Genomic DNA, 27,127 nt, shown 5'->3' on the forward strand with positions numbered 1-27,127 from the left:
TGTATATATACGTATATGTGTGTGTGTGTATATATATATATATATATATTCCCAAAACAAGAGGCTCTGGGTCTCAGTTCCTGTTCCAGGTACCAGCAGCAACCTTGGTTGAATTGCGGGTTTGCTGACTACACCAGGAGAATCGTTCCTCAGAACTGATATCCTTAACATGTCATTACTGTGTTCTTTAATCTCCTTTTCCTATTGTTTGGGTTAGTCAGGTTGTAAGTGAGGTACACTCTGTTAGTGAGTTCATAATAAAGTGTAGTTGTTAGAAAATCAAGCCTACAACTTGTCCTATCTGTTATGCTTAAAAATTATTTCATTACTTGAGATGATAATATAACTACATCATTTTGCCCTTTATTTTCCTCCCTCCAAAACCTTCTGTACACTCCTTCCTGCTCTCTTTCAAATTTATGGCCATTAAATGTGTTGCTGCATTCATGTATGTGTATACATACGGCACCATAAATTTGTCACCACATTCATGTACATACATATGGCGCCTCCCCTGCGAAGGGGTTCTGGGTTGCATAAGAAAGCAAGGCGAAGAAGAAGCCATAGAAAGCTAGGCCAGCAGTATTGCTCCTTCATGGGCTCTGCTTCAGTTCCTGCCTTGACTTCCCTCAGTGATGGACTGTTACCCGGAAGTGAGACGAAGGACGCTCTCAAGCCCCTCCTTTGTTTTTGGTCGTGGTACTTACCGCAGCAACGGGAAACACAGTGGAACAGAGGGGCTGTGGCGAATGGGAAGTCGGGAAGGTGCCTGTTGTTGAAGATTCCTTTGCATGTCTTCTCTATCTTTCAAAAAATTATTATTGTGTGCTTGTATGAAGTGTGTGTGTGTGTGTGTGTGTGTGTATGTGTGTGTGTGTGTGTGTGTGTGTGTGTGTGTGTGTGTGTGTGTGTGTGTGTGAGATCAGAGGGCTACTTGTGGAGTCTGTCCCTCACCTTGCACCTTTGTTTGTTCTGCGGGTTCTACTCAGATCTTTCTGCTTTGTGACAAATGCCTTTGCCCGATGAGCCATCCTGCTGTTCCCTGGGGTCTTCTGTCTTAAAAAAAAAGGGATAGTGTAGGCTTGTTACTTTAAACATTTTCTGACAGATGATTCTAAGAGAATGTTTATATCTAACCAAAGAGAACTGTCAGCTAGTGGTGGGAGAGCGGAAAAATGTCTCCCATTCATGCGCGATTTCTCACTGTCTTGTAATTCCTAAGGAAAATTGATAAAGCTGAGGGTTTTTATGGCCTTGAACATTCCACCTGATGGATGAATTCATATTGACTGAAGCTGCCTTTTTGAAAGCAAGAGACACTTAGCAACCAATTTTCTTGGAAAATTGAAACATCAAAGCAAATAGCAGGCGGGGAGCTGGCCCAGTGGGCTAGAGTGGCCCGGTTTGGTCCTCAGAACAAATGGGAAACGCTGGACGCACTAGTGCTCACCTGGGACCTGAGCACTGCTGGGGCCAGACGGAAGGCAGAGACAGGAAAACCACCCAGACCCTGCTGGGCGGCTAGCCTGCGTGTGTCAGGTGGCAGAGCCAACAAGAGAGACACACCCTGCTTCAGCGAGGTGGAGGAGAGTAGCTGACCCCTGAAAGTTGTCCTTTGACCTCCACGTGTGTGCTGTGGAGTTCCCTTCTCTCTCTCTCTCTCTCTCTCTCTCTCTCTCTCTCTCTCTCTCTCCTTCCCTCCCTCCCCCCTCTCTCTCCCTCCCTCCCTCTGTCTCTTTATATCTCTCTCTGTCTCCCTCCCTGTCAGTGAGTAAACAGAACACTCACAGTAATGAGTCACAGGCCATTAGATGAAATAGGATCCTGTGGGTCTCTATTGGTAAATGAACAGGAGGAAAGTTCTCCCTGCGTTAGCTGGGGATGGATGGCAGTTGACAGGCACAGAACGAGTTTAGGAAATAGACAACTTGATATTTGGAAGGCCTCCTAGAGTGAGAGATTCCTGAGGCAACAGGAGTCAGTGAGTGCCAAGTTGGTAGTCAGAGCAATTGGCCTAGTTCGGTGGTAGAGTGTTTGCCTAGCGTGTGTGCAGGCCGTAGATTCAGTTGCCAGCCTCGCAAAACAAACACAAACAAACCAAGAGTCTTAATGTAGCTTCCTAGTGTTTCGTGCTGGGGGGGTCTCCCCAGAAGGCTGTGGCGTGAATCACAGGAGCATCAGACAGACCTGGATGAGTCTGGCCTAGGTCTCCTGACAATACAAGTTTTGATTCTCAAAACCTGTTGAGGATGAAAGAGGCAGTGCAGAGAGACCAAGGAATTGTTCTAGACCGAAGGAGACAATGACATACTTACAACACATGATCATGGATTTGACACTAAAATCCTGAATTAAAAGCTATTGCTGGGGCTGGAGAGATGGCTCAGTGGCCTGAGTTCAATTCTCAGCACCCACATGGCAGCTAACAACTGTCTGTAACTCCAGTTCCAAGGATTCTGACACTGTCATACAGACATGCATACATGCAAGCAGAACACCAATGCAATAAAATAAAGATAAATGAATATTTTGAAAAATAAAATAAAGGCTATTGCTGGGACCAGGCTGACTGGCACCCCTGGATTGGATAATGACACTTTCACCATGTCAGCTTACTGACTGGGATGCTCCCATAGTCTCTCTATATGAGAGAGCCCTTGTTTTGTGACGTATAACAGCTCGCTGTCCAGTGCCTCAGGAGAATGCTACAGGACTGGAGGACTGGTTGCTGAGGTGAGGGAGGCGGAGGAACTCCTGCCTTCTTGTGCTGCTCCTGCAACTTTAAATGAGATTTAAATGATTTCAAAACTGATTTTTTTTTTTTAAGTTAGAAAGCACAGGGAAGAACCACAGAACTGTTTGGAATGGAAAGAGACGAAGGACGATGATGGTTAAATATGAATATGGATAAAAGCATCTTTGTTATGTGTGTGCTGTAAGTGTGCACTGGTGCATGCACTTAGAGGCCACAGCAGAACACGGAGTGTCTTCCTCCATGGCTCTCTGTTTTACTGCCTTGCGACAAGGCCCTCTTAGTGGATGGGGAGCTTGTAGATTCTGCTAGACAGGTGGCAAGCTCTCAGAACCTCCCTGTCTCCGCACCCCGCCTCCCTGTGCTGGGTGATTTTTGTCAACTTGACACGAAGCTGGGCACATCTGGAAAGAGGGAACTAAAGGAGCGTGTTTGCCTAGCGTGTGTGCAGGCCTCAGATCCAGTTGCCAGTATCCGCAAAACAAACAAACTAACCAAGAGCCTTAACCGATCTCCATATGATTGGCCTTTAGGCAAGTCTGTAGGGCAGGTTCTTGATTAAAGATTGGTGTTGGGTACCACGGCCCCTGGACAGGTGGTCCTGGATGATATAAGAAAGCAGGCTGAGCAAACCATGAAGAGTGAGGCAGCAAGCAGAGCTCCCCCATGGCCTCTGCATCAGATTCTGCCTTGGGGCTCCTGCCGTGAGCTCCTGCCCTGCCGTCATTGATGAGTGTGACCCTAAAGTAGATGCTGAAATAAATCCTCTCCTCCCCAAGTTTCTTTTGGTCAAACCTCCAGTGCTCAGGTTGCAAACACTCACAAACATGCCTGGTTTTGTTTTGTTTTGTTTTTTTAACATGGGTTCTTGGGATTCGAACTCAGGCCTTCATACTTGCAGAGCAAAGTCTCTTACACCCACTTTGTTGATCAAACTTCAGGTGGGTTTGGGGGTAAAGGGGTGTGACATGGGTGCCCTTTGTACTGTTTGACAGTTCATGTGCAAGTTTGAAATAGTGTTAGGATGAAGTTTATAAGTACAAATGCTTTCCTGGGATGCAAACAAATGTCATTTTCCCTTATTCTTGACAAAAATAAGGTAGTTCTGCTATAAAAGGCCAGCCAGACCGTGTTTTTAAGGAAGAATGGAAAGAGTTAAAATTTATACTTTATGAGTAAGAAGTGCCTAGGTGATCCATCTGTAGACAGGTTAGCTTTCTGGATCTTTCTCCTCAAGTGTGAATTTGGGGTAACAGCGTCTGACCTGTCTTGTTGGGTGAGTCCTTCTTTGGGCAAACGAAGACAAACATGCCTTTGTCGCTTTTTATAAACAGAGAAAAATGATGTAGAATTGTAAGTTATTAATTAGGGCACAGTGAATGCTGGGGTGCTGTGTCTGGTTTCAGATGCTTCAGGGCTATTCATGGAAGCATTCCCCCAGGTCTTGGGGCTGTTAACAGAAAAGATGACCCCTGTTTTTACTTTGTTTCATTGTCTCGCTACTGTCTCCGTTAGCTCTTTCCAGGGTCCTGGCTTCTCTTTCCGGTTCCTCTTCTTACTGACTTTTCCTGCCTCTCGTTGCCCCACCCCCTCCTATTTAAAAAGCCTAACTTTATTCCTTTCTTTTGGTCGAGTAACACTTTGCTCCCATCCTTTCACTCTCTCGGCCTCTGGCTTGCCTTGCCCCTCAGAGTTCGGTTTCCGCATCCTCTTATAGCTATAATGATCATAGTATTTCCCCCGACTGTATCTTCATTGAGGAGAAGGCTGAATTAGCTGAATACCTATTATCTAATCTGAGTTTCAGGTTAGAATTAGAACAAGCTATAACAAGTGATGATTTGTTAATGGCTGGTTGCTATGGGCCAAGGATTATGTCGCTTGCATTGCATTGTGTGTCCTCACATTCACTCCCGGCAGCAACAGTTTTGGAGGATGTGTTTGACTCCCATTTTACGGAGTAGAAATTGGAGGCACAGAACTAAAAATAAAGGCTTAAGTCCAAAGCTCAGATATAAGATGAGCAACAAAACCCAGCCTGGATTTCTGTTACGTAATTACAGGTATTAATTCCACAAGTGGGCTCGCCAGAGAGTGCCTCGTGGATGGGAGTCAGCAAGAAGTCAGCAGTCGTGAGTCTTGTCCTGCTCACTGGGCCAGCAGGTGGGGGAGGGAAGCTGAACTATATGGCATGTTCTACGTGGCAGGGCCTGGGCAAGTGGTCATACATCACCAGGGCATGTTCCTGTGAGAGTCATCCCATCCCCCCTCGCTGGCAAGATTCTCCTTTCTGGGTGTCACAGGAACTAATTATGTGCTGTTCAGTCCAAGACCCATTTTATATTCCGGTGGTAAATCTCACATGTCAGGAGCAGTTAGTGAGACTGTGGCGCGCTGCCTTCCGTTCATGCAGAGCTGTGGACAGTTGGGTTCTGTGTCAGGATGGATCTGTCTAAATACCGCACTGCCACCTGAGCTACTTCAAGGTGACAGACTACTTCAGGACATACCCCCAGTAGCAGTCTGGAGACTGCAGAGGCTCGTAAATACAGTTCATTCTGGGAGGTCTGACCTTAGTTTTGCTTTTGAGATGCTATAGCTAAGGCTGCCCTCAAATTGCAATCCTCCTGCCTCAGCCCCCTGAGCAGATGCTGACATACTGAGTGGATTTTGTGCTTTGAGTGCCTAGGAGAAAGGGCATAGATACAGAGGATGAGACCCTGCACTGGTCTGCAGACCTTCTTAAAGACGATGCATCTGTTTCATGTAATCTCCATGTGGTGACAGCCAGTGTGTCAGTGGCATGGGACGTGCACAGAGGGCCGTGCTGGCATGATACAGAACACTGGCTTGAGAAGCTAAGTTCTGTTGTTTAGTTGCCAAATTGGATTAATGGAAGTGTAGCCCTGCTTTAAAAAAACAAAACAAAACAAACAAACAAGCAAAAAAAAAAAAAACCCAAAACAAAAATCAAATCAAAACAAGACAAAAAAGAAGCCAAAATAAAACCCAAAGCTCTAATTGGAATTTGAAATTACTGCGTCTCTATTGTTTATCTATATACTTTTATATTTGATTTTAGAGAAAAACGCAGGACTTGGAATCACTGGCCAAATACTTCTCCTAGGTATTTGTGCTCCTTCAGTTTGGGAGAGAAAAATGAAGAAGTTCAAATATCTTTTTTTTTGGAAAGTGTGTGTGATGCTACAGAGGCGTCCTTGACTTACTGGTGTGCACAGCCAGGCTTATGTGGCTTTTGATGCTGACTTTAGGCTTGTCTCCTAAAGGGGGATTTCCCTGGTGGCTTTGGAGTTTTTAGGATGTTGCTGACACGTTACACAGGAAAGCGCGGACAGAAGATATATATGGCTGCAGTGTGACTGAGCATTAGAAACATCTGAAAAAATGGCTCTCATGGGAGCCCTGGAGGGTGGTGTCCATTAAGCCAGAGTTGGCTTCAGAGCTGGCTTTATGACTGCCTCAGCTCAGACGTAATCGACTCTTCAGCCCACCACGCTGCTAGAGGCCCCTCTGTGGTAAAGGATCCCTTTGTTTCCTCTCCATCTTGGCGCTGGTCGTTGAGGCTGGACTATTCAAGTGGAATGCAAATTGTAACAGCTGCAAAACAGTCTCTGAAAATCCCTCTTGTTTACGGTTTGAAGTGCTGACCACTTAGCAAAGACAGAGAGAAGGAAGTAGCACGCACACGCCAGCACTGAGGGGAGGGGCTCGGAGGGCCCCATTCCTCTCTGAGGAGCTATAGGCGGTAATGGTTTCGGGGGTTGGGGGGACACCTTTTCTCCAGTGGTATAACCAATGGTAAGATGCTCACACTCTTATGGTTAACCCCTCACCGTTCTCCTATAAGCAACCATAATAAAAATCATTAGGTCGTCAGGGAAAAAAGCTATGAAAGTACAGGGGGAGGCACTATTTGAGTAGATTAAAGAGATCAGGGAAATGAAAATGGGGGAGGGCCAATATGACTGAAATAACATACTCATGTATGAAAATGTCAAATGAAACTCAGTATAGTATATAATTCATGTATGCTAATAAGAATTGATGTTGGGGTAGGATAGGGCTCTGTCAATCATTTTAGCGCAAGGCAGAGATCTTGCTAAGACATATAATAAGCATGTAGCGGCATGTGAAGGAATTCATTGTGAAGTAAAACCCAGCCCTTTTAGTAAGGCACTGTGTCATTATTAAGTGAAACTAGACGGAAACATTCTGTGAGAGCAGAGGAAGCTGTGGGAAGGATTTATTAAAAATTGAAATTAAATTCCAAGAGTAATTACTTGACCCTGAACCTTTATTTGCTTTGTGTGTATTAAACATTTCCCACCGATTTTCCCACCCAAGTTAATACACTTAAATGTCCCTAGCAGTGATTTCTGCTAAGAAGCCATCAGTGATGGGCAGGTGACGCGTTGAATTCAGAAGGAGGCAGCTATGAGTGCTAACCATGGCTGATTCAGACAACACTGTCGTCCTCGCCTGATGCACAGAGCAGCAAGTGTTAGCCGTCGTAGGTGTCAAAACACGTAGAAATGGATGGCTTTGCTTCCCTGAGGTCAAATCTGCACCATTAGGCACAGGCAGGTGATGTCCTCCCCAGCTGGTGATCTCAACACACTGCATTTGAAAGCCACGCACTCAGAGTGCTGAGCTCTGCCACACCACCGCCAGCTTGTCGCTCTCTGTTGCTGTATCGCGCACACTGAGAAGGAAGAAGGAAGAAGGAAGGAGGGACGCTGTCTGCTAGAGTCAGCATTGTGCAGGCCTCAGCCCCTGATGGCCTGTGACATAGTCTCATCCAACCCCAGGCTGTCCTTCTGTTGTGATGTCGGGGATCACCACCCCCTCACACTCCAGACTGCAGCTTTCCCAGCCGCTGACCTGGCTTCCAGGAATTGATGCTGATGTCATTTTTAATCCCTGGTTCATCTCTCTACTTAAAATGCAAAGATGTCCTTCAGCCCCTGTGTTCTAATTCTTAGAGACATAGCCATTACAGGATGATTTTATGATTCTGGCCTTAAGCAAAAGTTAGGTTAGAAATAAGTGTCTTGGTATGCACAAAAATAAATTATTTCTATTTTTTAACATTTAAAATGTAAATATTGTAAGAAGTAATTTTTATTCATGGCAGGAAAAAAAAAAGATTAGATCCCAGTACAAGAAATGCAAATCCCTTTTAAATCCTTTTTAAAAAAGCCACCATTCCACTATCCAGAAATAAGATACCATTTTTTTTTTGTTAAATATACAGACTACCCCCCCTCAGGATTGAGCCTTTAAAACCACAGAAATGGAATTATGCAATATTGCAATGCTACTTTTCATAAATGTCTAAAGAGTTGCCCTGTGGGTGCTAAGTGTTTATCAATCATCACTTACCGTGAGTGCTCGGATTTGCTGGACATATAGGTGGTGTCCTGCTGTTTCCTCCAAGAGCCCTTACTATACAGAACATCTGTGTGCCGGGTGTGGTGACACATGCCTTTAGTCCAGCCCTCAGGAGGCAGAGACAGGTGGATCTCAGAGTTCAAGGCCAGCCTGGTCTACAAAGAGAGTTCCAGGACAACCAAGGCTAGCACACAGAGAAACCTTGTCTCAAAAAAAAAAACAAAAAAAACCCAAAAATAAAAACTAAACAAGAACCTCTTTGGGCATATGGTTGTGTGCTTGTTTGAGTCTGAGTTTAAGACAACCTTCTGAAGCATCACATATATTGAAAGCCTGCGTGTGATTTGAGGTTATCAAGCTGTTCTCCCAAAAGTATATATTCTTTTTAGTCTGGTGTGTGTGTGTGTGTGTGTGTGTGTGTGTGTGTGTGTGTGTGTGCATGTATGAGAGCGTGCATGTGTGTGTGCCCACACGAGTGTGTTTGTGGTGTGTGTGCATGTGTGAGTTTGAGTACATCTGTGTTAGTGTGAGCTCGTGTATATGAGTGTGTGCATGTGTGTGTGCACATGTGTGAGTGTGTGTGAGTGCATGTGTATGCTAGCATGTGTGCCTGTGCACGTGTATGAGTGTGTGTGTTAGTTCGTGTTTGAATGTGTGTGTTGTATGTGTGCATTGTGCATGTGAGTGTGTTGGTTGGTTGTTTTCAGATAGAGTCGCTCGTTTTGTAGCCCAGATTAGTCTGGAACTCATTTTGTAGCCCAGGCTGGTCTTGAAGTCACAGCAATTCCCACCTTTTAGCGGCCTGCATGTTGGGCTTGCATGCGTGAACCACCATATCGGTTAATTTAAAACACACCTTAAATCTAGGCTGAGCATTTTTCTGTATAGTGTTGACTATTTGGTTCTGTGGTAAATCAGCTACCAAGTGCTTATATATATAATATATCTATCTATCTATCTATCTATCTTTTTTCCCCCTGTAGAGATATCTCTACTTCAGGCCGCAGTTTTGTGGAGTGCCCTTGACATATTAGGAGCATGGCTTTCCTCTTTGTCTCTTTGCTTTTCTCCCCCTACTGGATTTGAATTTTGATTGCGATTTAGTCAGGCGTAACATTAACTTAGCGGGCATGTGAACATTATTGGGCCTTGCAATTTGGGACTAGCATTTTAAATACTTCTAATCTAAAGAAATTATAGGAGGTAAAGGGGTGGACTGCGTCTCTTTCCAGACTCTGCAGCTTGTTGCCTTGCCTCGGGTAGACCCCATCTTAAGTTACCAGAGAGGTCAGGGTAGTAGTCAGCTCTTACCAGCATAGCTCTGGGTGGTTTTTAGCGTGTCCTTTTTTAATTGTTTTAGCACACTCACCTACTGTTATTCATCCTCAAATCTAATATCTTTGGCTCTTTGAAGTCGTCCCATTGCTGGGTCCTTTACAGCCTTTGGAATCTGACAGTTTTATGGTTATGCACATGTTATTGAGCGCCTCTTGATGGATGCTCTCCCCAGCTGGTGGCGGACTGTATAGGCACTTCACCTTCAGCTGTCACAGGGCTGGCTGCTGTGACCTTCATTTCAGGCTGTGGAAAGCACACTTGCCATGCACCCTAGGACAATTTGGAGTGGTTGCCTTGGCAACCTCCATTGCCTCTAAGCAGGTGCCCCAAGGATAACCCGAGTCCCAGAGGGAACAGCACATCTGAAGAGATGACCTCTGTCCCCAGCAAAATATTCTAGGTGATAAATGTCCGGGGCTAGGTATGGTGGCATGTGCCAGTGTTCCTAGCATTTGGGTACTGACATAGATTGGATCCTGTACAAAGAGAGGGGGGTTGCCTGTACAAAGAGAGATCAAGACCGTTCTAACATACAGAGAGACACCCTGCTTTGAAACAGCAATAATCAAACAACAGTGTATGGAGAAGAAATATGGTGAAAACTTCTGAAAACGAGGCAATAAAATATATGCTTCTCCCCTCACCCTCAGAAAACAGACACATGTGTGAGGAGTTTGAAAAACTCCGTTTTGAGAAACCAACATTGTGTTCTGTCCCCCCTCCCGTCCCCTCCCCCATAGCCTGAGTGAATCAGGAGGGATTTTTCTGGAATCTGAGTGATGTCATTCAGAATCGTAGGACATAGTTTCCTTGTTGTTCCCAGAAATAAGATCCATTTCAGCTTTGAGACTTGCATAGTGTTGGCTGTATGTGCGAGTGTACTTAATTGTACCTCCAGATGTACCAGGGTGGCGATGACGGCAGGCAGCAGGGCTTCAAGCTCCTCTGATTGGCGGAGAAGCATTGTATGGACTTGGATGAAGGCTTGGCTGCTGGATAGCAGGGAGCTGGCCATTTTCTACCCATGGGGCCCTCAGTCATGAATCCATTGCTCCCCTCAATAGATAATGTGTGTGTGTATATATATATATTATATACACACACACACATATATACACACACATATATGTATACACACGTACATATGTCAGACATAACAGGTCAGTCTGTGACCTGTTAGGTATGCAATGGCATTCCTAAGGGGGTAGAGGAGGGACATTGAGCAAATGACTCAAAGAGGCTGAGGGATTACTTGGTGGTACCTGAGCACAGAAGAAGCAAGAGAGGAGGCTGTGTTTTAGGGACCCCAGCAAGGACTCTGGCCATTGAGTGGTAAATGCAGCCAGGCACGGGGCGGAGTGCAGGAGATGGGGTAGGGTGGAACCTGACTTCTTCTTCTTCTTCTTCTTCTTCTTCTTCTTCTTCTTCTTCTTCTTCTTCTTCTTCTTCTTCTTCTTCTTCTTCTTCTTCTTCTTTTCTCTCTCTCTCTCTCTCTCTCTCTCTCTCTCTCTCTCTCTCTCTGTCTCTCTCTCTCTCTCTCTCTGTCTCTCTCTCTCTCTGTTTTTGGTTTTTCGAGGCAGGGTTTCTCTGTGTAGCCTTGGCTGTCCTGGACTCCCTTTGTGGACCAGGCTGGCCTCGAACTCACAGCGATCCGCCTGTCTCTGCCTCCCGAGTGCTGGGATTAAAGGTGTGCGCCACTACGCCCGGCGGAACCTGACTTCTCTGCTCCTAATTGCCTCTTGGCTCCTTTCATGAGCCAAGGTCACCGGAAGCTAGAGAGCAAGAGGTTCTGGGTCAGCTTCCTGGACCCCAGCGAAGAGCAGAGGAGAGTGGACAGTGGGAATGGGTGTGTCGGTTAAGTAGGTGAAAATGAGGAATAAAGGGAACAGTGTTCTAGTATCCTTCTGTTCTAGAAGGTTCCCCTTGTGCTTTGGGAGCATGAGCATTTGGAAGAGAAGTTGTTCATATTGCAATGCTTTTTGTAACACCTGGCAGTGGATGGGGGCACCGAGCAGTCTTCCGACGTTCCTGGCTGATGACGATCTTTCTGGTGTGTCCCACAGAGTCTCGTATATGTTAGGTGTGGGGAAAATGAGCATCATGCTTTACAGTTGATACGCAGTGCACTTTCTTCTGTTTGAAGGACCCAGCAAACAGTAGACCTAACGCTTGAACAGATGCAGGAAGGACTGTATATCAGCTTCTTCCATGACTAGTTCAGTGCCTACAATGTATCTTCGTAAGAAAATAGGCAGTGCTTTCTCCAGTGCTGGGTCTGTTGCACTGTGATGTCTCAGTGAAAAGTGGGAGCTCTGGCTTCCTTAGTGGTCCCAGTAGAGACACAATGGGTCTGTAGTAGCAATAAACTTAACTTGCATTTAGCATCCCCTCTGAGCTAAGATGTTTAACTGGCACCTGTACTGAGGATGGGGCTGGTACTATTAGAGCAGGGATGCGGAGCAGTCTGAAGCCGGGAAGGGTGGGTCACATGCAACAGAGGATTTGGAAAATTCAAATACACGAAATATGGATGCATACATTACCTAAGGTGACTAGGGCATATGTTCTGCCCCTTGAAATGCACCAGAGCAAGCTTGAATCACCAAGATGAGCTCCCGATCTCTTCCTTTAAAGCAGACAAGGCTGTGTGTGCAGCGCTGTGCTGGGATAGACCTTAGCCTGGGCTCTAATCATTCAAAGACCAGTATAACTGAGGCTGCAGAGATGACTCAGCTGTGAAGAGCACTGGCTGCTGTTGCAGAGGACCTAGGTTTAGATCCCAGGACCTGTGTGATGGCTCACAATCATCTGTTGCAGTGGATCTGATGCCCACTCCTGACCTCTGAGTGTGGTGGGCATACTTACATGCAGATAAACACTCACACACACATATATATCTGATAATAAAGAAAAATAAACATTTTTAAAGAGACCAATGTCTCTCTAAAACAACTGGCCCAGACCCACTCTGCAGAGATGGCAACAATTGATGCTTTAGTCTCACCAACTACCTAGACCACAAATACTAAGAAGTTGGTATTTCACTCCCCCCCATGTCTTATGAATATTATTAGGCCTTGGAAAAGGGGTACAAACAGCTCCTGTCTCTGCTGTCCACTGCTGTTTGCCATTGAGGGGACGGTTCACATGGTTGGGGGAGGACAGAAAGGCCTTGATCTTGGGCCGGACACTGAAACACACCACATAGACAGAGAGCAAGAGAAAGTTGTCCAGGCAGCCAGGGGCCAGGACGTGTGGATCAGCAGCAGGTCCGGTGACTTGATCTGGTCATCCTTGATGAAGGCTTTGCCTCCATGATTCTGGGACAGCAGGGTTTCAAAAGGCTTCAGGTGCCCAGGCAGGGCCCTCACACAGTCATCCTTACCATCCTCAGATTTGGTGTAGATGAAGGTGGCGTTAATTGCCGCAAAGGTCCTCTACCTGCTGTTCATCAGATCCACCACGGTGGCCTCCCTCTGACCTTTCTCATAAATCCAAAAAGAGCAGCCCAAGTGCCTCAAGGTGGCGTTAGACTGGTACAGGGTGAGGTCTCCTTCCTCAAACTTGGGGGGCTGCCCATACATACAGGTGGGCTTCAGCAAGCCTTGCGTCCACGGACCTTTGAGAACCTTCTCCTCCTTCCAGCTCTGGTCCTGTGCCAGACAGCAGCATGCACATGGCCTCACGGCTCCCTTCAACTGGGAAGTAGACAATGCTGTACCAAGGCATGGCTGATGTGCAGAAGGAGGCAAGGACTCCATGCTGCATAGATGATGAAGGATCTTGGATGTGGGTGTGATCTGGTTTTACATTTTTATGTGATTTTAGTGTGCTCTTTCTCAGCAACTTATAGCAACAAATACCTTATGTAGGAATATAGGCACCTCTCTCTCTCTCTCTCTCTCTCTCTCTCTCTCTCTCTCTCTCTCTCTCTCTCTCTCTCTGTGTGTGTGTGTGTGTGTGTGTGTAGGCCAGAGGTCCACTCTGGGTTTTATTCCTTACACACTAACTACTTTGTCTTTCTGAGATCAGGCCCCTCAACTGGTTACAAGCTGCAGAGATTCCCCTGCCTCTGTCTCCCCAGAGCTGGGATGACAAGCCAGGCAACCACACCCAACTCTTTAACTTGATTACTAAGGACCCAATGCACGTTCTCCTGCTTGCATGTCAAGTCCTTTGCTGACTGAACTTTCTTCCCAGCCTCTTAACAGAGGACTATAATTGTTAAGGGCCTGCCAAGGTGTATTTCAGTAGTCGCCACTGTCTGATTTATAGTTAGAGCCTTAGTGAATATCCGAGTACACTTCCACTCACAATAGTACATAAACAGTTCTTCTCCAACATTTTCTCTGCCTCGAGCATCCTTTCTTAATCTCTCCCAACCTAATAAGTGATTTTATTTGTTTGTGACAGAGGCATGCTGGACCTGGGGCTGGCTTTCTCCTCAGGGCTCTCTTCTTGCATTTATTTAAATCTCCATATCAATGACATCCATCTTAGCTCTGGGTTGCTTTGTTTTTATTATAGTCTAAGACATCTCAACATTATATACAGATATATAACCTTAAAATTAATGCGTCAACAGCTTATGCTTCCGGATGAGTTCCTTGACTTCAGAGAATTACGTTGGGAAGCAGCTTGTCCAAGAGCACAGAGCACAGTGACTCAGCAGAGGAGGAGGAGGAGGCTCGTGGTTCTGAGTGCTTAGAGTTAAGTTTTAGCCTTGGCTTTACCAGCTATGTGAGCCTCAGTCTCCTCACCTATAAAGTTGAATAACAATACTTATATTTAAGGTATTTATTGTGGTTAAATCAATAGCACTTTCCTTATAGGTAACAAATAACTATTAGTATTGCTGTTTCTTTTTAGAGGAGAAAACTGAGTCACCTAGCTTCTTTCTGTCGTGGTTTCAACATTGCATTTATCTTTTTCTCCACTGCCTCTAGATCACATTATATGCATTTGCGTGCTGTATGCATTTTTCTTGTGTGTGTGTGCATGTGTGCACGTGCACCCAGTGGTCAGTGGTGGGTGTTGAGGGTCTTTCTCAGTTGCTCTCTGCCATATATTTCGAGACAGGGAGCTCAGTGGTTTACCCAGACTCCCTGACCAGGGAGACCCCAGAATCCTCCTGTGTCTACCACCTCAAGCCCCAGTCCTGGGATTATAGACAGACAGTACTATAGCCAGCTTTTATGTTGGTGCTGGGGATTGAACTTGGGTCCTAATGCTTGCCTGGCAAACACTTTATCAACTGAGCCATCTCCCCAACCTGTATGTTGATCTTTATTACAACAACGCCAAGGTTGTCCCTCTGCCCAGAACCGAATTCTGACTTAACAGCTCTCTGTTAGTTTGTCCTCAGAAAGCAATGCTCAGTGGTGGCCCTCTCCATCTGCCATTGCAGGATTAGAGGGCGGACTGTTCCTGGATTCAGGGGATCTTGTCAAGTCAGCATAGCCTTCTCCAGAGGGAGTCAGAGCTCCTTATCTGTCAGATACTGTGTGGAAGGTTATTTATTTTTATGAAACTGTGTTTGTTTCTCTTAGTTCCTCTCTTAACCCGGCTATCACACAAATGATTGAGACTCTTCTATATTTGTTTAATAATAAGCTTCACAACACAAAAACTGAGCAGTTGTTACTATATTCTTATCCTTCTAAGCGAATCTGGTTTCCTCCCAGTGTACATCCCAGGGATACTTTGTAACTTTCATGCTCCAGCTCCTTATGATGTCTCCTAGACGTCTGCCCATGGCTGAATCCCCTACTTCCTCTTCTAATTCCTCCTTCTCTGGCTGGCAGGAAGTCCAGCCCTATTCTCTCTCCTGATCAGTGATTGGCTGTAAGCTGCTTTATTGGCATATTAGGGGACAACTGGGGAGCAGTGTTTACACAACACGAGACAGGAGATTCTCAGAACAAGGATTGCAAGCAGATGTTGGGGGCGGGATACAGAGATCAGCATTTGAATTACACAATAATAACCTTAGTGCCTACATCACTGTTTTCAGTTAGTTACAGAAAGAAATTTACTCACAGACCAGGGAGAATAATCAATCATGCACTGCCGGGAATGAATTTATTTTCATAGTACTGAGAAGTGTAAAGTGTTATTTTTCTCTTTTTACAATTATATTTTCAAAACAGCTTTTCAAAACATTTCAGAAACATGGTCTATGTTCTCAGCATAGAAATGGGAGAGAAATACAAAAGAAAAACAACTAAATCCTTGAATTGCCTTTAGAAATGAAGTACACAGTAAAAGTGAGAGACTTCCGATTTCCCGTGATGCATTTCCAGTTTGTGCGGGATGGCCTGGCTCTCTTACTGTGATGCGTTTCCAGTTGGTGCGGGATGGCCTGGCTCCCTTGAACCTTGCAGCGGCCTGCATGGTACTTTCTGAGCTTCCTTCATCAGAGCCATCTCCTCTTAAGTTTGCCAAGTTGCCTTGAGCATAGGGCTCCTTTATTTCCCGTAGGGACTCTTCAGCGTTCATTCATTTACAATTACTAGAATTATGTGGAACTCGTTAGTTTAGTAAGTTAATACAATCCTAAGTGTCAGAGTAAAGACCTCATGGGAAGCCAGTGCCCTGGGTTTCTCTCGTATCCTCGGGCGTTCTGGGGGACCCTTATTGTCCAGGGTTGGTGGGCTTTGGTACCATCAGAAATCTGGCTATGAGAGAGCTATCTAACTTCTCTCTTGTTTGCATTATTAATAGTTGTACTTACCTGCTAGGTTGCTATAAGCGTTAAGGTGAGCCACTTAGGCAGTGAACTTACCATGCTATCTGGAGCACAGAGGTTCTTTTTTTTTTTTCCCCTCTTTTCTTTCTTTTTCTTTTAAGAAACACACTGACAGTCATTATTAGTCTTGTTATTCACAGTAGGTAGGCCCCGTTCTAGAGGCTGGAGTGCTCTCCCAGGCGCATTTCCTGTACTGACACAGCCATAGTTTTTTTATGGAGGCTTTCCTCCTGTTCTTAAAACAGCAGGGCAATTTACGTCGTTCAGTTTTTAATAATACTAATCATACAGTCTTAAAGACTGAACGTTCCCCCAGTATATTAGTAGGGAAAATTGAAGTATATTCATAATATTTCTTGAAGTTCGTTATTGGATATGCCTGAAGTCACATCACTTATTTGAACGTTCTCTTGTATCTGTCCTAACAATACTTCCGGAATGGAAGCCATACAGTAACGCCGACAACTTCTGCTCTTGCGTCTGACTAGGAAGCTGGAGAGAATTCCAACCCCAGTTAGCATGCCTAAGGATCTCACAGCGTGTGAATTGCTAGCCTTGGTTTAGTTCAGCCGGCATCATGTGCCAGCGCGTTCCCAGTGTGCATGCTTAAGGCATTTTTGTTTTAAAATAATTACAGATTTGTAAGAAATTACCCAAAAGTGCTTAAAAAGGCCTTTCGTATCCTTTACTCACCTTCCTCCAAAGGTAATAGCATAACAACAGCATAATAGCATAACTAAAATAAGATAAATATTAGGAAATTGATACTGGCATTATCTGTAGAACTGTTCATATGAAAATATTTCTTCCAGTCAATAATTCATTTTTATTCTCTTCAAAAGTCATTTGGTTTTTTAAATGTTACTACTACTGCTGCTGCTGCTGCTGCTGCTACTACTATTAGTGTGCATGTGTACATGCGTGCATGCCTATGTGTGTGTGTGTGTGTGCACGCGTGTGCAGTCATGCCTATTGGGACCAGGAGTGAACCTTCCGTGTCCTCTCTTAGGAGGCACCTACCTTGACTTTTGAGACAGGATCTCTTGCGGAGACTGGGGCTTGCCAGTTAGGTTAGGTTGGCCACAGGCCCAGACACTTACCTGCTTCCACCTCCCCAGTTCTGGGATTACAAATGTATTCTGCCACACCAGGCTTTTCATGTGTGTGTTAGGCTTGCACTCAGGGCCTCACACCTTTGCTGAGAGAGTTTGCCAGCTGAGGCCCCTTCCCCTCCCCACTTTTTCTTAGGGTTGGTTTTCGTCCTCTGTGTCCTGAACAGTTGATTCCATTCAACCCATGCTTCTGATTACTGTAGCCCTTTACCAAGTCAACCGTTTTCCTTCCCGGTGGTGATAGAGCTTGCTGCAGCAAGTCTTGTGCTAAGAGCTGGCAGCTGAAAGGATGATGGGATAGACGTATGGTTTCCATCTGTTGGTCTTGAAAAATTCTAAAGAGTGAATACTACTAAATGGTGTTTGTGTCTAGATTGTTTAGTCAGTAGGGTTGAAATGGCAAGTAAAGGATGCTGATTGAGAGGACAGCGGCTGTGGGCATGAGGGCTGGTAGGTGCCGTTCTACTGTGATGTGGTTTTGCACTTGGAGGTCTTTTGGGGTGGGGGTGGGGATATAGTTTCAGTTCTGTGTGTGTGTGTGTATGCTGGCCTTGGTGACAGAGATAATGGTTACTTGGCTACTGTCTTCACTGACTGCAGGTGGCCACACCACTGGTGTGTGCTGTGTGACGATACAGGAGGAGCTGGGCTTTGTGCGACTTGCTTACTTGAAAAGAGACTTGATAAATAGCCAGCCTCCAAGAGTGATGCTGGTACAAACATGCTCACTACGGTGCCATCCAGGGTGCCTGAGTACTCCCTATAAGATGTTTCTTTGGCCAAACTAGAGGCTTGGCTGTGTCTTAAATGATGGCGTGAAATAATTTGTTGTTTTTTGTCTGACATCCAGGAATGACCATGTTTGTATAATCTGAGCTTTCCAACACTTTGTCCTTTCATTTTCCTTTGGTCCAACCTGACCCTGCGCTAACTGCATTCTCTTTTGACTCTGCTCTGACTGTGATCTCTTTTGACTCTGCTCTGGCTGCGATCTCTTTTGACCGTGCTCTGACTGTGGTCTCCTTCGGTCTTTCTCTCATACCTTACCTTGGGCTTCAAGTTAATGAATTCAGTGGAATTGTCTAGTGTGTCATCTCTCCTCTTCTTTGCTGAGTCATCAGGCCAGGGCTGACCTTGAGAAAAATCCCAAGTCGCTCTGTTTTCTACTACAGGACTAAGATATTTCAGGAACTGAGTTGGTCACCCCAGCTGCGGCCTCCTGAGTAGTTAGTCTTTGCATTCTTTAATTGAATGCACTTCCATAGAGGCCATTCGAAGGGGCTTTCTCTCTCAGGACACCCCCTCTTCCCCTCCCCTATCTTTTAAATCTTCCTCCTGCTTGATTCACTGATAAGGATCAGAGTTATCAGGTAAGAACTCACTGCCATTTTGTTTGTTAAATCAGCACTTCTTAACATTCTTACGGTTGCTGCTTTGATTCCTCTGGCTTCAGGCAAGTCAGACAGGAGTTTGCCTTTCTAGTGCTCACTGGTTCCTGTGTCAGTCACCCACCGTTGGGAGATGCTGATTTATCACTTGTTCCTCTTCATTTCTCGAAACTTCTATTTAGTAACTTTTCATCATAGGAAAAAGGTCCCATCTTCCTGACCACTTAAAGCAGGGCTTTTCCTTGTCATTGTTGATTCTGTTACAGAGACCTCACACAGCAGGGTGTTGAGCTGCAATGGTGGCCTCTACTCAACCAAATGCTTATAGCACCCTGGAATTAGGATAACCAGAATGTCACCAAATGGCATTACCAATGCCCATAGAGAGGCCAGGCCGCTCCTCTTGAGACCCAGTGCAAACCACATTTGCATCCATCTATTCATCACCTCCTTCCTCTCATCCCATTATCATCCAGTTCCCCTGTGGTACCCCACACTCGCCATCTCTGTCTACTGTTGCAGTCATCCAGTCCTGACTTAGGCGTGGCTGACAAAGCCTCTTCCTGAATAATGCTGTCAGAGGACAGGAGCGACTGGGCAGCCAAACTTAGAGGGTGGCTGTTCTCAGTTCCTTAATTTGGGGCAATCTGTGACAGGATGACCTCATTTTGTGGTATCCATCTTATGTAGTCTTCTGAGACACCTGCCGTTTCCTTGACTATATTCCTGAGGCCTGTTCTCTTCAGTGCTTGTCATTTGCAAGTCCCCACCATGTAGGCCCTCAGCCTACTTTCCTTGTCTCATTCTGGCCCCATTTGATGTTAATCCTTGGTGCAGTTTCTGCCTCCCAGCTGAGTTTCAGGCTCTCGTGTCTTTTTGCCTTTGAATATGATCAGTTGGTCATTTACCAATCACTTGAACACAGTGTATTTCAGCATATTTTTCAACAGGCCTTGTCTTTCTGCTTTCACTAGCTGCCAATAATGGAACCCCACAGTCTTTTATAAACTCTAAGCATGCTTTGGCTGGCCACCCTATCAATAAGAAGGTTTTAACCATGATACATCTAACCTGTGAGATTTATTAATAAACAAACAAGGATATCATCATCATCATCATCATAAAATATATAGTAGAAAAAATTTAAATAATAGAATATTAAATTAATATTTAAAAACTTAAACCAGGCTGCTCTGGAGGGTGAGGGTGAGGCGAGTGGATCAAAGGTCTAAGGCCAACTCAGGTGATGGATTAATTTAAAGGTCAGCTTAGGCAACTTAGGGAGACCCTGTCTCAAAATAAACATAAAAAAGTTTTGAGGTATATCTCAGTGATGGAGTGCTTGCTTGCCATGCACTAGATCTTGGGTTGAAGTCACCAGTACTATAAATAAATAAAACAAACAAGTTAATTTGAACATAAAACCTGTTGTTTTAAATGTGTGAGTGTGCATATGCATTCTTTCTGTGTGATGCTTAGGAACAAACCCAGGCCTGGTGCATTGTGGGCAGGCACTGTCCCACTGAGGTACAATCTCATTCTGTATTGGCAATCACTTAATGTAATTGAATTCTTAAAAGCTCAGACTTAGTACTCTGTTGTAACGTTTACTTCGGTTCTTGATTAGATTGTCTACGTTGAAACAGTTAACCTTCGAGTCAAATGGAATAGCCATCTTTTTGGCTGCATGTAGAAGGATGCAAATAGATCATACTTTGCCTGCAGACAGCTCAACTCCAAATGGATCAAGGACCTCAAGGACCTCAGCATGAGGCTAGAAACCCTGAACTTGTTAAAAGAGAAAATTGGGAATAGGCTTGAGCTCACTGGCACAGGAAGGCACTTTCTGAGCAGAGCATTGTTAGTGCAGGCACAAAGATCAACAGTTGATAAAGGAGACCTCCCAGAAGTGAAAAGCTGCCAAGCAAAGAAAACCATCATTTGGACAAAGGGGCAGCCTTCAGACTGGGACATTTTTTTTAAAACCAGCTCCACATCCAATAAAGGGCCAATATACAAAATATATAAAGAATTTTAAAACACCTAGTAATCAAGAAAACAAATAAACCACTTAAAAACTGGGGTACAGATCTAAACAGAGAATTCCCAAAGGTGAAAGTCATACAGCTGAGAAACACTTTAGAAATGTTCAACATACTTAGCTATCAATGTAATTCACATAAAAACTACTTTGAGATTTCATTTTATGGTGGCTCATGATCGTGCAGATGTGGAGGAACACTTCCCCATTATTGGTGGGCATGTCAGCTTGCACAGCCACAATGGAAATCAGTGTGGCAGGTCCTTAGGAAGATGGGAATCGATCTCCCTCAAGATCCAGCTTTTCCAGTCTTGGGCATACACCCCAAAGACACTTCATTCTACCACAAAGACACTTGTTCAACCATGCTCGCTGCTGCTCTAGTCACGATAGCCAGAAACTGGGAACAGCCTAGATGTCCCTCAACAGAACTGATAAGGAAAATATGGTACATTTTACACAATGGAGTATTACTCAAAAAAAGAAAAAGAAAAAAAATCGTGAAATTCACAGGTAAATGGATGAAAAAAAATCATCCTGAGTGAGGTAACCCAGACCTGGAAAGATAAATATCTTATGCATTTACTTAATAGTCAATGGTCATCAAGCTACATTCTGTAGAACCACAGACGTTAGGTATAGAGTAAGGGACTAGGGGAGACATATAGATTGCCCTAGGAAAGGGAAATAGAATAGATAATTATGGATGGATGTGAGGTAGGGAGTGTGGGGTGGGTGAGGTAGGGAGTGGAACACGGATCAAATGGGAGGTAGAGGAGAGAGGAGGCGAAAGAGGGAAAACAAGGAGAGATGCTTAAATTAAGTGCTATTTGAGGGGTAGTATGGAAGCCTGATACAGTTGAAGCTTACTAAAATATATATGCATATATGAAGGCAATCTGGATGAAATTGCCAAACAATGTGGGAGACAGAACCCCCAACTGGCCATCATTTGTCACCAAGTGAACCACCCAGTATCAGGATGCGGGTACATCTAATTGAATTGTGAACTAAAGGGTCCCAAGTAACACAGGCTGTTGCCAAGACTACAGATGACTCTCTACGAACTGACAGCAAGGCCCCTTTGCTGAAGGAGACAGCACCCACACAATTCACTGAACACGGAGAAATACAGCCGGTGCCTACGTAGAGCCTTCACCCCTGCGCTGGATAGTCTTAAGATCAGGCTGTGGGCCGTATTCTTAATTAGTGATTAATGGAGGAGGGCCCAGCCCATTGTGGATACTGCCATCCCTCGGCCAGTAGTCCTGGGTCCTATAAGAAAGCAAGCTGAACAAGCCGTGGGGAGCAAGCCAGTAAGCAGCACCAGTCCGTGCCTCTGCATCAGCTCCTGCCTCCAGGTACCTGCCCTGTTTGAATTCCTGTCCTGACTTCCTTCAGTGATGAGCTACCTACCACATGGAAGTGTAAGCCAAGTAAACCCTTTTCCTCCCAAGTTGTTCTGGTCATGGTGTCTCATCACAGCAATGGTAACCCTGACTAAGACAAGTTGCTACCAGGATAGTGGGATATTGCTGTGACAGACCTGACCATGGTGTTTTGGGGAGTATTGTGGAAGGGCTTTGGAACTTTGGGCTAAAAAAGCCACTGAGTGTTGAGCACTCAGTGAGCTGCTCTGTAGGAGCTTGGAAGATAAGAGTGTTGTGAGCAGCGCAGAAGATGGAGGCCTGGCTTGTGACGTTTCGGAGGGAAGCAATGAGTAGCTGGCCTTTTGGGTGAAGAATCTGTGGTGTCCGCTCAGCTGGGGGCTGAAGAATCAGCCGTGATTTATAAGAGACTGGCACCGTTTGTGGAGAAACCTTCTTGTTACTGGGACGATTGAATCTGCTTAGCTGGAGCTGGGAAATTAGTGTTGATTAAGAAGAGAGCAATATTATTGAGGTGAGCTCGTCTGGGAAGTGTTTCCAAAGAGTCAGCACACACACAGGCGCTGTGTTCCAAACGTAGCCAAGGCTGTCCCTGGAGCTGCCAGCTGAGCTTGGTAGTTTAAGAGTCGCCTTAGTGGTATGGTACTGGTTTGGAAGGCATGAAGGGGTCATGGAGAGCAGCTGAGGCCTGGCACTGTGAGAGGCCAGAAAGCCCATTGGTGAAGGTGCAGCCTCCATAGCAGTTGAAGGCCCAGGATTAAAAGGGGCCAAGCGGAGGAGTTGTAGCTTGACCCCCATGAAGAAAGCCTTTGAGAGGCCACTGCAACAGAACCCTCCAGCATTTTGGAGATGCCAGAGCAGCGGCTGTGGTGTGGGTCCTGACTGAGGTTGGAAGACAAGCTGTGTGTGCTGCAGAGGGTGGAGCTGGAGCAGTGAGCCAAGCCCTCTGGAGGAGCCCAGAAGATCAGGAATGAGTCCCAGACAATTGGACATTGCTTTGATTTGACCGCGATTGTGCCTTTCCTCTTGAATTAAGGAAGTATTTAATTTGTTTTCCACAGTGGAGATGCTGAATTTTTAAAGAGATTTTTAAATTTTAAAACGAGACTGAATTTTAGAGAGATTGAATTTTAAAGTGTTTTAATTTGTAAAGAATGTGGGAATGCTTAAGTCTGAAAAGTATTTTATATTGTAGTAAGAAAGGAAATGTTGTGGCTTAACAGTGATGTGTTTGTGTATCAAATTGATAAGGGGTCCATTGTGTTAGATAGTTTTATGTCAGTTTGACACAAGCAAGAGTTATCTGAAAGGAGGGAACCTCAATTGAGAAAACACTCCCATAAGATGTATGTAGGGCATTTTCTTAATTAGTGACTCATGGAAGAAAGCAGGCTGAGCAAGCCATGGGAGCAAGTCAGTAAGCAGCACTCCTCCATGGCCTCTGCATCCGCTTCTGCCTTTAGGTTCCTGTCCTGGGTGAGTTTCTGCCCTCACTGCTTTTGATGATGAACTGTTAAATGGAGCTGTGAGAAAAATACTTTCCTCCCCAAGTTGCTTTTCCTTGCGGTGTTTCATTACAGCAGTAGTAGCTCTGACTAAGACAATCCCTGTAGTCTAGCATCTTCCGTACAGATCGGTACTCAGCACACTACCAAAGGAGAACCATAAACCAACTCAGCCAGAAACCTTTGATCTGCAATGGTGCCCCTGCCTGCAAGATATGCTAGGGCAACGGTGGCACTAAGTTCGTAGGAGTACCCAACCAATTTCTGATTTAACTTAAGGCCCATGCCTGACACTGCTTGAGTGACCAAAATCCAGAGATAATAGCCCAGGGACCTAGGGTAAAACCAAATTCTACTGTTCCTAATCATCATCGCCATCATCATCATCATCATCGTCATTACAGCAATAACGTGACTCCTAATGACATTCTGCGTACTCACAGATCAGTGCCTAGCTCAGCCATCACCAGACAAACTTTCTCCTGCAGCAGATGGGAACAAATACAGAGAGGCCCAGAGCCAGACATTATGCAGAGAGTAAGATACCTTGGAACACTCAGCTGTAAATGGGTGTCTCCATCAAATCCCTCCCCTCAGGGCCCAGGAATCCATGCGGAAGAGGAGGCAGAAAGAGTGGAATGGAGGACAGCAAAGAACCAAGGCACCCTAAATCAACAGGATCGGTGCACCATGAGTTTACAGAGATGGAGGTGGCACGCACAGGGCCCTTCGTGGGTCTACTCCACATGGGGACACACGGCCCCATCCCTAATCCAGAAGCCATCTCCAAATGATAACCACTTGCAGATGAAAATGTAGTTTCCTCCAAGGGAGCCTCATGGGGACACAAACTACTCTTAAGGGCAGGCCGCATGCCCAGCAGCAGATGCCAACAGAAGACGAGCTCACGGGCATCTTTCCAGGTTCTTTGTCTCACAATGTCATGGCAGGGCTCTTCCTTTTTAAATCATCTTAATATTTTTACATTTTCATTTTTTAATATGTTTCATCCCTCTTTTTACCCTACAGCCACTTTCTTTATACTATGGCTCAGGGCTTTTATGGAATTCCTGAGTGTGTGAATGAGTGGGTCTGTCTCCTGTGCTTCTCTTGGGCTCTTTTCCTTCTGTTTGTTTTGTCCAATTTTGGTGTATTTTTAAAAATCTTATTATGTTATATTTTATTATTATCCCTCAGAATCCTGTTTGTCTTCTAATGAGAGACGGAAAGGGGTGGATCTAGATGGGTGGGCATGGGGGGGGGAGTTGGGAGGAATAGTTAGGGGGTGACCATAATCTGTTTTCTTTCTGCCTTTCTTTTTCTTTTTGGTTTTGTTGTTGTTTTATTTTTGAGACAAGTTTTCTTTGTGTAGCCTTGACTGTCTTGGACTCACTTTATAGACCTGGCAGGCTGGCCTCAAACGCATAAGGATCCGCCTGCCTCTGCCTCCTGAGTATTAGGATTAAAGGCATGTACCACCACTGCCTGGACCAAAAAATAAAATAAAATAAAATAAAATAAATGAATAAATAAAAATGTTTTCAAACACAGAAAAAATGTTTGTGCTGGGCAAGTGTGAATGAGGAAGTACGTTTTCAAGTCAGTTCAATATGAAAAAGGGACTGCTTGGTCTCAGTCCCCTGCTAGAGAAAAAACTTCACTGGCTCCCAGTGACAGTTACTGCGCAGTTGTCTGGTCCAACAGCCTCCACTCCAGAAAAATGAGATCACAAGTCCCACATCTTCCTTGGCTCCAGGTCGCCTCCTCCTATTTCTCCCCTTTGCCCGTGAGTCAGCAGATGTGTATGATGTCATCTTTGTATCTGGCACTCTCAGTGGTACTAAGTGTCACTCTGCCAGAAGTCAAGAGTAGGGATCTTGCTTCTGCAGTTTTGCTTACTAAACTGTGAACACTTTCAGCAAGTAAAGGATTTTTGAGTTGTGACATTTTGGTTGAATCAGAACAGAATAGGGCTGGGGAGATGGCTCAGTGGGTAAGGCGTTAGCCATGCAAACACGGAGACTTGAGTCTGGACGTCCAGCATCTGCGGAAAGCCAGGTGAGAGTCAGTGAGTCTACAGTCCCTGTGCTGTACAGTGGGGTGGGAGGCAGAGACCAGAGACGTGCTAGAAGCTTATAGGTCCGCGTGCCTGGTGTACACAGCAGCAAACAGCAAGGGGTGGTACCTCAAAGAAGACGGAAGGTGACAACACACACCCTAGGTTGTCCTCTGACCACCACATGATTTCTATGGTTTGCACACACCCACCTCTCACATACAAACATGTGTGTGTTTATACACACACACACACACACACACACACTCTTGCACATGCACCACAATTTGAAGTCCTTCACAACCCACAACCAAATCAAGTAAGGCAGTGACTTTGTACCATCATGGTGTGAGTTTCAAAGTTCTAATGGGTCAAAGTGTGGGTAGAATACTGATGCTTTCAGTTTCTGTCAGTGATAGAGTGGGTGAGCTCACTCAGCCATCTAGGGCCTGTTCTAACGTGTGTGTGTGTGTATTACATAGGTGTGTATATACATAAACCTATGTATGTGTGTGCATTTATGTATGTACATACACACACATTCATATAAAATCTACAGTTAAGATTTGTTTTGCAAGGCATCCATGAAACAACAGATGCAATCTGCACAAACACGACCTTGGAACCGCAGACGGGTGCTGTTTCCAATGACCTAAAAGCTGCTTTCTGCAGAGACATTATAACTGGCTGAAGTGCTGAGAGCAAGTGACTGCTGAGCGCTCAGCCCTAGATGGGGCATCTATCCTACCCCTCCCCACCAAGGCTTGGGGAGCATTAGAGAAGGGGACAGGAAAGGTGTAAGAGTCAGGGCGTGGGGAGGGGTGCTGTGAATGGCATATGTGCTTATTATATAAAGCTATCATTTAAAGATGTATGAGGCGCACGGTGTCTATAGTTGGCTTATAGCATACTTCTCTGCTTCCTCAAGTAAAGCTTTCCCTAGTTGAGGCTGAGCATTCTTTAAAGCGCTTAGAAGGTGCCCGTGTTCCCTTCTCTTTTTGCCTCTGCCTCGCTTGGCAGTAGAAAGCATAGGAAAGACTCCTTTGCCTTCAAAGAAGGCGGCCGGCCCTGAGTTCCTCTAGGATCTGTAGAGGGGAACAGCATAAGAATCGCGTGTCTCCTGCTTAATTCCACCACTTACTAGGAGGCGTTTCCCTCTGGAGGTCTCAAAGGCATTTGTAACTTTTTAACTCTCTGCTCAAAACCAACCCTTTGATCCTGTACTTCTGAGCTCCACCAGTGTGCCCTGCTGTTCCTGCCTTTGTGCGCTGCACCTCCATCCTCCGATCCATGGCTCTAGAGGAAGCCAGGGCCGTCTTTGATGCTCACTCCCTCGCCTCACTCCCCATGTGAAACAACTCTGTCCTTCAGCTCGGGATCTGTGGCA

At 45.3% G+C, this 27,127-nt stretch overlaps 1 protein-coding gene, 1 long non-coding RNA gene and 1 pseudogene across 9 annotated transcripts in view; 2 read left to right on the forward strand and 1 right to left on the reverse strand.

Annotated features, from left to right (window-relative positions):
* The window catches only part of OSBPL6 (oxysterol binding protein like 6), a 181,846-nt gene that overhangs the window by 27,468 nt on the left and 127,251 nt on the right, over nucleotides 1-27,127 (forward strand). The window lies entirely within an intron of this gene.
* Nucleotides 56-9,730, forward strand: LOC311606254. Its single transcript, XR_014782272.1, has 2 exons — nucleotides 56-4,385; nucleotides 4,446-9,730. It is a non-coding gene; the product is annotated as an uncharacterized lncRNA (long non-coding RNA).
* LOC311606478 (glutathione S-transferase P 1-like) lies at nucleotides 10,751-13,231 on the reverse strand (annotated as a pseudogene). The gene is made up of 2 exons: nucleotides 12,595-13,231; nucleotides 10,751-10,764 (listed from the first exon to the last, which is right to left on the reverse strand). The product of its transcript is annotated as a glutathione S-transferase P 1-like (transcript).

Source organism: Acomys minous (genome assembly GCF_964271855.1).
Source record: "Acomys minous genome assembly, chromosome: 10".
NCBI classification, from domain to species: domain Eukaryota; kingdom Metazoa; phylum Chordata; class Mammalia; order Rodentia; family Muridae; genus Acomys; species Acomys minous.